Source organism: Acomys minous, assembly GCF_964271855.1.
Source record: "Acomys minous genome assembly, chromosome: 5".
Classification (NCBI taxonomy): domain Eukaryota; kingdom Metazoa; phylum Chordata; class Mammalia; order Rodentia; family Muridae; genus Acomys; species Acomys minous.
Window position 1 is genome coordinate 107825110 of NC_140494.1, and position 10617 is coordinate 107835726.

General features: G+C 43.1%; 1 long non-coding RNA gene across 1 annotated transcript; it reads left to right on the forward strand.

Annotated features, from left to right (window-relative positions):
* The first annotated feature begins 276 nt into the window (after positions 1-276).
* LOC311597682 lies at positions 277-8998 on the forward strand. Its single transcript, XR_014779321.1, has 2 exons — positions 277-406; positions 8697-8998. It is a non-coding gene; the product is annotated as an uncharacterized lncRNA (long non-coding RNA).
* Positions 8999-10617: the final 1619 nt, after the last annotated feature.

Here is a 10617-nt window from a genome sequence, read left to right on the forward strand (position 1 = left end):
AAAAGAAAAGAAGGAAGAAAAGACAGTGCCCCGTTAACCCTTCCAGAAGTCTTTTCACACAGAGTGGAGAACGGTTGAGGCAATGAATGACACAGCCACTTGCACTTCTGTACTCAGAAGCAACATTCAGCAGCGAAAAGCTCAGGTTCCTGGTATTGGGCAGGGTCCTTGGTGCCTACCATGGTACTCACAGGCTCTGCATTGATTTCTCTAGGGACACGTGTCTGGCTTCTTGATGTCACTATGCAAGTAGAACACAGGTAGTTACTATGGTAATAAGTGCTAAAACTGGCTGAAGTTAACCCAACTTTTACCATCCAACTCCTCTCATGGTGGCTATGAACCTATAATGGGCCTCTCCGGTCCAAAATAGTTAACACAGGCAGATTTCACCAGGACCACCCAGGTGAGGAGAGGGATTCCTGGGGCAGCTCTGGCCACTCCTTTCCTCTGCTTCATGCCTCACTGATTCGATTAGGAAGTGGGTCTTCTATTACATTGATTTCTGTTCTACGCAGCAGTGGTTTCATTTATTTATTACTTCTACCACTCTCTATTTTACATCTCAATAATTTCTGGATTTATCATTTTTTTCATTTTTTATTAATTCTTCTTACTAATGCATTGTTTTTTGTTTTGTTGTTGTTGTTGTTTTCTTCTTATGTTGGGAATTCCATGTATTATTATTCCTAATTTTAAAAACCTTAAACTGAATTTGTGTGTGTGTGTGTGTGTGTAAAGTAGACAAATTTGTAAGACTGAAAATGGACAAACACTGGTAGCCAAAACGTGCATCAAGAGCTAGCGCCACAGAAGTACCCTGCTATCAAATCCCCCCCATTCTACTTATACTATTAAAAGCTAGTTTTACCTACTTTCTTCATAAATAAAGGGATATATATAGTCTGATTTTTTTTCTCTTTTGACAAAAATTATGTCTGGGAGCTGACTGTAGAGTCAGGCCCTTGGGACTGTGTAATACTCTCCTTTATGAATATATGCTATTCTTTATGTTTGTATCTGTGACAACACATTAGTTACTTTTGCACAGCTGTGACCACAAGATCCAAGAGAACTTGAAGAGCACGTTTATTTTGCTCATGTACCAGAGGGATTGCACCATGGTCACTGGACTCCAGGCATTTGGACAAATCATCATCATGGTGGGACAATGTGGCAAGGGAGCTTATTTACCTCTTGGCTGGCCAGAAGGAAAGAATGGGGAGGGTCCTGGCTGCCTCCTAGACACCCACCTTCTAAAGCCTCCCCTACCTTCCAGAATAATGCCACCAGCTTGGAACCAAGCCTTCATTAAAGGATCCTGCATGGGGGACATTTCACATTCAAACTACAACAACAAGTGTGCCTTTTGGACGTGTCCCCAGGTCCTGATGCAGAGGTCCCCTACACCTTGTGATTTCCTGACTGACAGCCTCTGCTTGAGTCCTGAGTCTGAAGAAATTTCTTGAATAGTTTGTTCTGAGGAGGAGATGATTCTTGGTGGCTCCAGAAGAGCTTCAGAGTGGAGCTGTTAACAGGAAGCCCTAGGCATGATTGGAACCTTAGAATTTAGCTCTACTTCCTCCCGAACTCTATGGAGTAGAGAAAACCTGGCGACTGTTAATCATTGAGCATGCCTGGGTGATAAAGTCTTGGGAAAAGTCCTTAAACTGCCAAGGTTGGACAGCTTCCCAACTGAGCACACTCACCTGATGGAGGGTGGTTACAAATCTGCCCTCATCTTTCGGCGTTTCATCTAATATTTGTTATTCTCAACACTTAGTTCTCTGAATTTTCAGCTAGCCACTCTGAAGGGTATAGCTTGCTGCTCACAGTCTCTTCCCATCCCTTTCCCCATTTATTGAAAATAGAATTTTCCATACAATGTATTCTGATTACAACTCCCTCTCCCCTTACTTTTTCCATTTCCTCCCCACCTCCTCTCCTATCCAGAGCCACACTCTTCTGCCTCTCACTAGAAAACCACCAGGAATCTAAAGAACAGTAATAAAATAAAATAAGATAAATAAAAACCAAACAAATCCGAATATGACAAAACAACCAAACAAGAATAAGAGCCAAAGAAACACATATAGATGCAGAGGCACACATATTTGCACACACAGGAATCACATAAGAATCCCAAACCAGAAGCCACAATATATATGCAAAGGACCTGTAAAGTAAAAAAAAAAAAAAAAAAAAAAAGCTGACTTAACACGAGGCAAAGAACTTTCAAAGATGCCATGTGTTTGTTTTGTGCTGGCCATCCACTGCTGAACATGTGGCCTGCTCTTGTTAGTGGTTTGTTTCCTCAGTGAAATTCCCTTGAAGAAAACCAAATTTTCATTTGCAGATGGCTATCAACTGGAGACAGTTTCTGGGTTAGGCATGGGGGCACGTGCCCAACTTCTTCTTTTTGGATCTGGGACCCCACCTGGTGCAGACCTGTGCAGGCCTTGTGTATGCTGCCACAGTCTCTGTGAGTTCGTATGTGTGCCAGCCCTGTTATTCTAGAAGGCCTTGCTTTCTTGGTGTCCTTCATCTCCTGAAACTCGTAGATGTTTTCTGCCTTCCCTTCTGCAGGACTCCCTGAGTCCCGAGGGGAGGGGTTTAATGGAGACATCCCTTTTAGGGCTGAGTGGTCCCAGGTCTCTCATTCTCAGCATATTCTCTGACTGTGGGTCTCTGTATTTGTCTCCATCCACTGCAGGAGACAGCTTCTCTGATGACGGCTGAGCAAGGCACAGACCTAAGTATAGAAGAATGTCACTAGGAGTCATTTTATGGCTGCATTCCTCCAGTAGAACAGTAGTATTTGGGTTTAAGCCTAGGTCGCTGGGCTATCAGGTTGTTGGCCACCCAAACAGCATTGGGTGTGGGTACCGTCTCATAGAATGGGATTTAACTCAAATCAGGTATTGGTTGGTTACAACAACAAGCTTTGTGCCAATATTGCACCAGCCATCTTGCAGGCAGATGACTCTTCTAGATTGAAGGGCTTGTGTTTACTTTTCTCCTTGGTACCTTCCAGTACCATGAACAATCCTATTCTGTATGGGTGAAGGCTCTTGGTAGGAGCCAACATAACTTCTCCATGATCAATGAGTTGTGTAGGGTTCTCTTCAGCAATGGGCCTTGAAGTCAGCTTGTGGAGAGCCACCAATAGCCTTGGCAATAGCCTGTGTTGTTTGGGGGTTCCCATGGAACCTCTTTGTCCAAGAACTCAATTAGGTGCAACCCATTCCCAGTACTGGGAAGCTTCGTTTGGCAATGAGAGATGCCCACTTGGGTGCTGCATCCTCCACAATCTGGTGATTTAATTTAGAAAGCCTCCATATATGAATATGCTATAGGACATTTCTACTGTATTTGGTCTCCGTACACCCCTGCAAGTGGCCCTTAGTTTTAGCTCTTCCTCCCAGCATTCCCTCCCTCAGAGCCCTCTTTCCTCCCTCTCTCGTCCCATTCCAATCCCTCCATCCACCTATAACTACCTCTTCTGTTTCGTATTCCTAATTATTCCTAATTAATTTCCACCACCCACCTCCACCTCCAGACCTTTACTCCCTGACTAACCTCTGTGACTATACATATTGTAGCTTGCTTATCAAATAGCCCAGGCTGTCATCTCTTAGAGTTTGTAGAACACTTCCCAAACCCTTCTGGCTTCTGGTGTCTCCGCTGAAAAGTCAGTTCTTATTCATATATGTCCACTTTATATGCCATTTGGTATCTTTCCCCTTGCAGCTTTTTAATATTATTTCTTTGCTCTATATGTTTAGTATTTTGATTATTATGTGATGAGGGGAATTTCTTTTTTGTGTGTGAATTTTATATATTTATTCACTTTACATCCTGATTACAGCCCCCTCCCTCCTCTCCTCCCAGTCCTATTGTTCCATCCTCTTCCCCTTCCCCGTCTCCTTCTCAGAAAAGGGGAGCCCCTTCTTGCCCCATACCAACCCACCCCAGCACAGCAAGTCACACCAGGACTAAGAGCATCCTCTTCCACTGAGGCCAGACAGGGCAGCCCAGCTAGGGGAAAGTGGTCCAAAATTAGGCAACAGAGTCCATTTCAGAGACATCCTCTGCTCCATTTGCTAGGGGACCCACATGAAGACCAAGATGCCCATCAGCTAGATACACACATGAGGATGCTTGCTCTCTGGTTGGTGCTTCAGTCTCTGATTTATCTCTCCTCGTTTTTTGTTGTTGTTGTTGTTGTTGTTGTTTTGTTTTTTTGTTTTTTGTTTTTAATATATGTCTGATGGATCAGCAATCGTTTTTCACTTGTGTCCAGTCTGCTGTTAATCCTGTCATACTTTCTGATACTGTATTTTTATTTCCAGTGCTTTTATTTGATACTACTTTGTAGTTTTATGTTCTCATGTTATATTCCATCACTTCTGCCACATTTTTTTTTTTGAGACTGGTTCTTTCTATGCAGTCCTGGAACTAACTATGTAGACTAGGCTGGCCTTGAACTTACAGAGATCCACCTGCCTCTACCGGAACTAACTATGTAGACTAGGCTGGCCTTGAACTTACAAAGATCCTCCTGCCTCTACCTCTCTGCCTTTCAAATGCTGGGATTAAAGGCATGCGACACTGTGTGGGCCATTTCATCCATCTCATTTATCCTTTACACCAGGACTTTTATCACAGTCATTTAACAGACTGTCCTTGAGGTCATCTCCACATCTGCTCCTATTTACTGTTTCCTTTTTTGACCACACGTGTCAATTTTCCTTCTTTTGTATGGGAGAGAGATTTTTAAATATATAATATAGAATTTTATTTCATTAATCTTTTAGAATACAGAATGTTAAATCTGAGTATATTTTAAATGAAAATAGAATTACATCATTTCCTCCTTTTCCCTTTCTTCCTCCTAATCACTCTAATGGGCCCTCCCTCCTGCTCCCTATTGAAATCATGGCCTCTTGGTCTTTAGTTGTTATTAGTATCATAAGACACACACACACACACACACACACACACACACACACACACACACACACACACCTAAATATATAAATATAGCCTGCTCAGTCCATTTAGTGTTATTTGTATGTGTATGATTTCAGGGCTCAGCATTTGACATTATATATGAATTTAAAGTTATTTTTATTAACCACGCGGTGGTGGCACACACCTTTAGTATTTGCACTCAGGAGGTAGTAGCAGGCAGATCTCTGTGAGCTCTAGGCCATCCTGGTCTACAGAGTTAGTTCTAGGACAGCCAAGGCTACACATAGAAACCCTTTGTCAAAACAAAAACAAAAAAAAATGTTTTATTGCATAAAAAGGAGGGACTGCGGTAAATACCATTTGTTTTCAGCAATGATGTGGGCACAGGCTCACCTCGGGAAATGTCTCCTTGCGCAAATCCAACCATTTAGCCTCTCAGTTGTTACTGAGGATGTGATGTAGGTTTTGCCCAGTCACTGCTCAAGCTGGCGGTAGACCTTGATACTTTGCCACAGACAAAATTGCTGGTTTTTAAATCTTGTATAAGTTATGTATCTGGATCATGGAAGCCTCCACCCAGACTTCAAAGGAAGGCCTGAGAGACCAGGCAAACTGTAGCAGTATAGTATTCTCTACGCAGATTCCTGCCTGAGTTCTGGCTGTAGCTGTGAGAGCGATACCTAAGCTACAGTGGAGATCCAAACATATTGGGGATGCCTGGGACATGGAACACCTGCTGAGGGAAGCTGAGGGTTCTCTGGATTTTCCTTAGAGTTTTGGTTATTGTACATCGGTGGATTTCTCTTCTTTATGTGGGTTTGAGAGCAGTGATGGTAGCAATACATCTCTTTTCCCTAAGTTTTGTGGAGTTTATTTCATTTAAGTTTTCTGGGAACTCCCTCTTGATGGGTCTCTTTCTTTTGTTATTTTTTTGTTCATTTATTTGTCTTGTTTTTTACCCATGCCTTTGCAGACTATGTGGACAGTGTTGATATAGTTGGGCCAAGAGTGAAACTCTTGCAAAACTCTAGCTGGGAGTGTAAAAAAAAAAATCATAATTTTCTAGGCCTTTTGTTTCCTAGCTTTAAACATTTGTTTTCAAATGTTCAAGCCAAAAAACTTCTTAGGAGACATATTAAAGTGTTTTAAATTTAGATAAAACATGGATTCCGGAATGCAGAGTGAATACATTTATTTTTATGTAAATCAAAAATGATCTAAAACCAAATGTAAAATGATCTCAAAGGAATAAAATGATGAATAGCCAATTCCTAACACACACACACACACACACACACCACCCTCACAGATAAAGCACAGAGTTGAAGGAGTCCACTAACAAGAGAAGGCTCTGGAACCACCTGGGCCTCCATGCACACCTGTGAAGGACTGTGTAGATTAGGAAAGCCTTTGGGCAGGGTTGTGAGGGTTGATATTCCTCAGCATTATTGAGGTGGGCAGCCCCACCCTAACGGTGGGCAGCACCATTCCATAGGCTTGGATTTTAGATTGTAGGAAAAGGAGCCTCGAGCCAAGCACAGGTGTTCACGACTCTGTGCCTGTGGATACAACATGACCAGCTCTTTTAAGCTTGTGGCATCTTGATTTCTTCGCCACCATACCCTTGGTCTGTAAGACAAAAACAAACCCTCCTTCGAGCTCCTACACCCTGCCCTCTCCTTCCTTTGTTTTCAGCCCACCTAAAGAGAAGATTATAACATAAACATAGATTCAAGCCAAACAAACAAGCCCAACGTGGGCTCCTTTCTAAACAAATACCAGAGAGGAGGGTAATTGGTGTGTGGGTACCCTACAGTAAAATGTTTCACACTGTGGTATTTAAAGTCTCCTCCATAATAACCTTGTTCAATAGTTCCTTGTCCGTTCTCCTTAGAATTGAGGCTACTATCCTCATAGCTGGGCTCTTCCAACTATAATATTTTAAATAGAAAAAGGGTTTTGTTGTTATTTTTGGTTTTATTTTTGCCTTTCTGTTTCTTTCTGCTTAACAAGTTATTCCAAGATTCAGTGGCTTTGAATAATAACTTACAGTTATTGCTTGTGGTTCTCCAGTTGCCTGGTAATTAATTACTTTCGCCTCGCTCTGACCAAAATATCCAAGAGAAACCACTCAGAGAGGAGAGGTTTATTTGGGGTCAGAGTTTCAGAGTGTTCCAGTCCATCATGGTAGAACTCACAGCAACAGAGCATGTGGCAGAGGCATTGCAGGCCTCAACGGACCAGGCAGCAGTGTGTAACCAGAGTCAGGAGGGAGAGGTGACCTTCTAAGGCACATTCTCTTGGCCCACCTTCCTCAGTATTACCCTGCCTCTAAAAGTTTCCACAGTCTCTCAGATAGCACCAGAAGCTGAGGAACAAGTCGTCAGACTATGATCCTGTGGGGGACACTTCAGATTCAAATTGTGACACTTGGGTGGGTCTCACGTGGATGTCTAATGGGCCTGAGGTCATATGATGCTCAGCCATGCTGAGAGTCCCATAGACTCCTTGTTCAAAGTCTGGTGACTTACTCCTCCTGGGTCTGTTGGATCATGATGGTCACAGAGTTGCCATACTCGTTGCTTTGAGACTTATTTCCAAGAGAAAGATAGCAGATGTCCTAGTTTTGTTTAACTTTAACTTGGTGCAACCAAGATCCTCCTGAGAAAAGGAGTCTGAAAAAATGCCCCCGCTAGATTGGTCTGTAGGCACACCTGGGGTGCATTTCCTTGATTGATGATTGATGTGGGAGGTCCCACCACTGGGCTGATGGGCCTGTGCACTATAAGAAAGCAGGCAGAGCAAGGCATGGGGAGCAAGTCAGTAAGCAGTATTCTTTCATGGGTTCTGATTCCAGGTTTGTGCCCTGAGATTATGCGCTGGCTTCCCTCATAACCTAGAAAGTGAAATAAACCCTCTCCTCCCCAACTTGCTTTTGGTTAAAGCATTGTATCACAATACAAACCCTAGTCTTGGTGCCAATTGATGAAAGAGACCTGCCAACCGTAACACCATTCCCTGGGCAGGTGGTCCTGGGGTGTATAAGAAAGCTAGCTAAATGCTAAGCGTGATTCTGCAAGTGAGGGAGCCAGCGACGAGCAGCATTCTTCCATAGTTTCTGTTTTAGATCCTGCTTGACTTCCTGTCAATGATGGACTGTTACCTCCAAGCGTAACCCAGAAAAACCCTTTCTTCCTGTGGTGGTTTAAATGAGAATGGCCCCTTTAGCCTCAGATATTTGAGTATTTGGTTCCTAGTGAGTGGAATTGTTTGGGAAAGTTTAGGGGGGGTGTGGCTTTGTTGGGGTGGGCGTGGCTTTGTTGGGGTGGGCGTGGCCTTGATGAGGAGGTATGCCACTGGGGATGGGCTTTGAGCTTTCAAAAGTCCCATGCCAGGCCCCATCTCTTTCTCTCTGCTTGCAACTTATGGGTCAGATGTGAGCTCTTAGCTGCTGCTTCAGGAACATGCCTGCCTACCCGCATACACACTCACTCCCCATGATCACGGACTGACCCTCTGAAACTGTAAGCACGTCCTCTTTTCATAAGCTGCCTTCGTCACAGCCACAGAACAGTAACTAAGACACCTCCTCACCTGGTTCCTAGTTAGAGTACTTGACCACAGCAACAACGGAAATTGGAACGAAAAGCCAAGCCAGGAAATGGGCTAACCCAGGAAATGGCATGTGAACCTTACTGCATCAGATTTTTCTGCTTTTCCAGATTCAGAAGCCCAGAGACAGACTCTGTCCATCCCTACCCACCCACCCAGGAGAAATCAGATGACCTTGGCAAAGAACATGTGGGGTACGAGATAACATTCCAGACACCTCTAGAACACATTAATTACTAGAAACCCTTGAGAAAACATGCAAGACAAGAAACAGCAAGATAAAGCCAATAGGAAAACAGAGTGGAGGAAATGAAGATAATTCAATGAGTAGAAAAGTCACGGAAAAGGAGGCAAAACAAACCAACGAAACTTCAAAACGTCTATTCATATCTCTGGGGAATTCAAGATAATAGCACCACTGAATCAGGAATGGACCACTACAAGAAAGGACCGATCAGAAACTAGAAACAAACTTTTGAAATTCAAAAGAGTAAGTGCTGAGATAAAAGGCTTAATAAGGAAGGCCTCCCTCCCTCTCCCCCCTCCCTCCCCATCCTGCCTGTGTTCATCGGAGAACAATCTCCACAGAGCCGGGTGGAGGAAGCAGCTTGCTTTATTTCTACTTGATGATTTTGTCTACTCTGGTGAGAAAGGAATAAATTTACATTTTGGCATTTATGTTAGGAGTTTAGTGTGAAACTCTTGAGTTAAATGACCCTGTAGTTTCAATTTATTCTTCTTGTGTTTTAAGGGTCCCTCTAGGTTGGTGTTCTGGGAGGCGGGTGGCTTGACTAGCCAAGCTTGCTTGCTCTGTCTCCCTCTCTTTCTCTTATTTCTCTGTCTCTCTCTTTCTCTTATTCTTTTACTTCCTTCCCTTTCTTTTTAAAATATATTTTTGCTAATTATTCAAGAACATCATGCATGCATGTTCTTATTCACCAACTCAACTCCTCCCTCTCATTGCTTCCGGATCTATCTCCCACCCCTCCTTCCTAATTTTCAATCTCACCCCTTTTTTTCCCAATAGCCTACCAGTTCTAATTTGTGGTGCTGATATATTCCTGGGTGCTGGGCCATTTCTTTAAAAAAAAAAAAGTCTCTCCTTCCCACAGAAGCCACCAACTGTCAGTAGCTCCTCAGTTGTGAGGGTAACTCTTGGGGGAGCTTATGAGGCCTTCATTCTCCATGTTAGTATATGCCGGCTGATGAGCTTATGCTGGCAACCACAGCTGCTGTGGATTCAAGGGGACAGCAATTTATCACTCCTGACCTCTTGTTCTTACAGTCTTTCTGCCCCTTCATTTGTAATGCTTCCTGGGTTACTCGCAGGTGGGAGGGATGATAATTGATGTCCCGTTTTGGAGGAGCACTCCAATGACATGCATTCTCGGCAGTTTGGCCAGTGGTAACCGCCACCCACTGCGCAAAGAAATTTCTCTGATATGGCTTGAGGGCTACACTAATCTACAGGCATGTATGTATGTATGTGTATATATGTATATATGTATATACATATATATATATATATATATATATATATATATATATATATATATAATGGTTTGGTACTATGTTCATTTAACAGAACAGTAGTAGCAAGTTTATCCCTGAGGCCTGTGGACTCCCCAACCATGGGTTATTGACAAGATTTATATAGTACCAGGCTCATTTACTCCTGTGGAGAGGGCCTTAAATACAAGAGGAAAGCTACTGGTTACTTCTATAACATGACTGTCACTACTGCACCCATGGGCATATCTTAGTGTACTAGTCATTATTGGATTTCACAGGGTTCATAGCTGTGTTAGGCTGTTGATGGCACACATACCCACATCAGTCTATATAGCACCTGTTAGAGCTATGAAAGCTAGCCAAGAGGGAGGAAGCTTCCAGATCAGTATCAGCTTGATTTCTTCAAGTTCTGTGACCAAAGTGTGTGATGTCTTTAGCAATAGGGTAAGTGTTACCACCAAGTTCTGGTGAGCAATCAAGAACATTGCAATAACCCGATTATTTGGCGAGTCTCTGGGG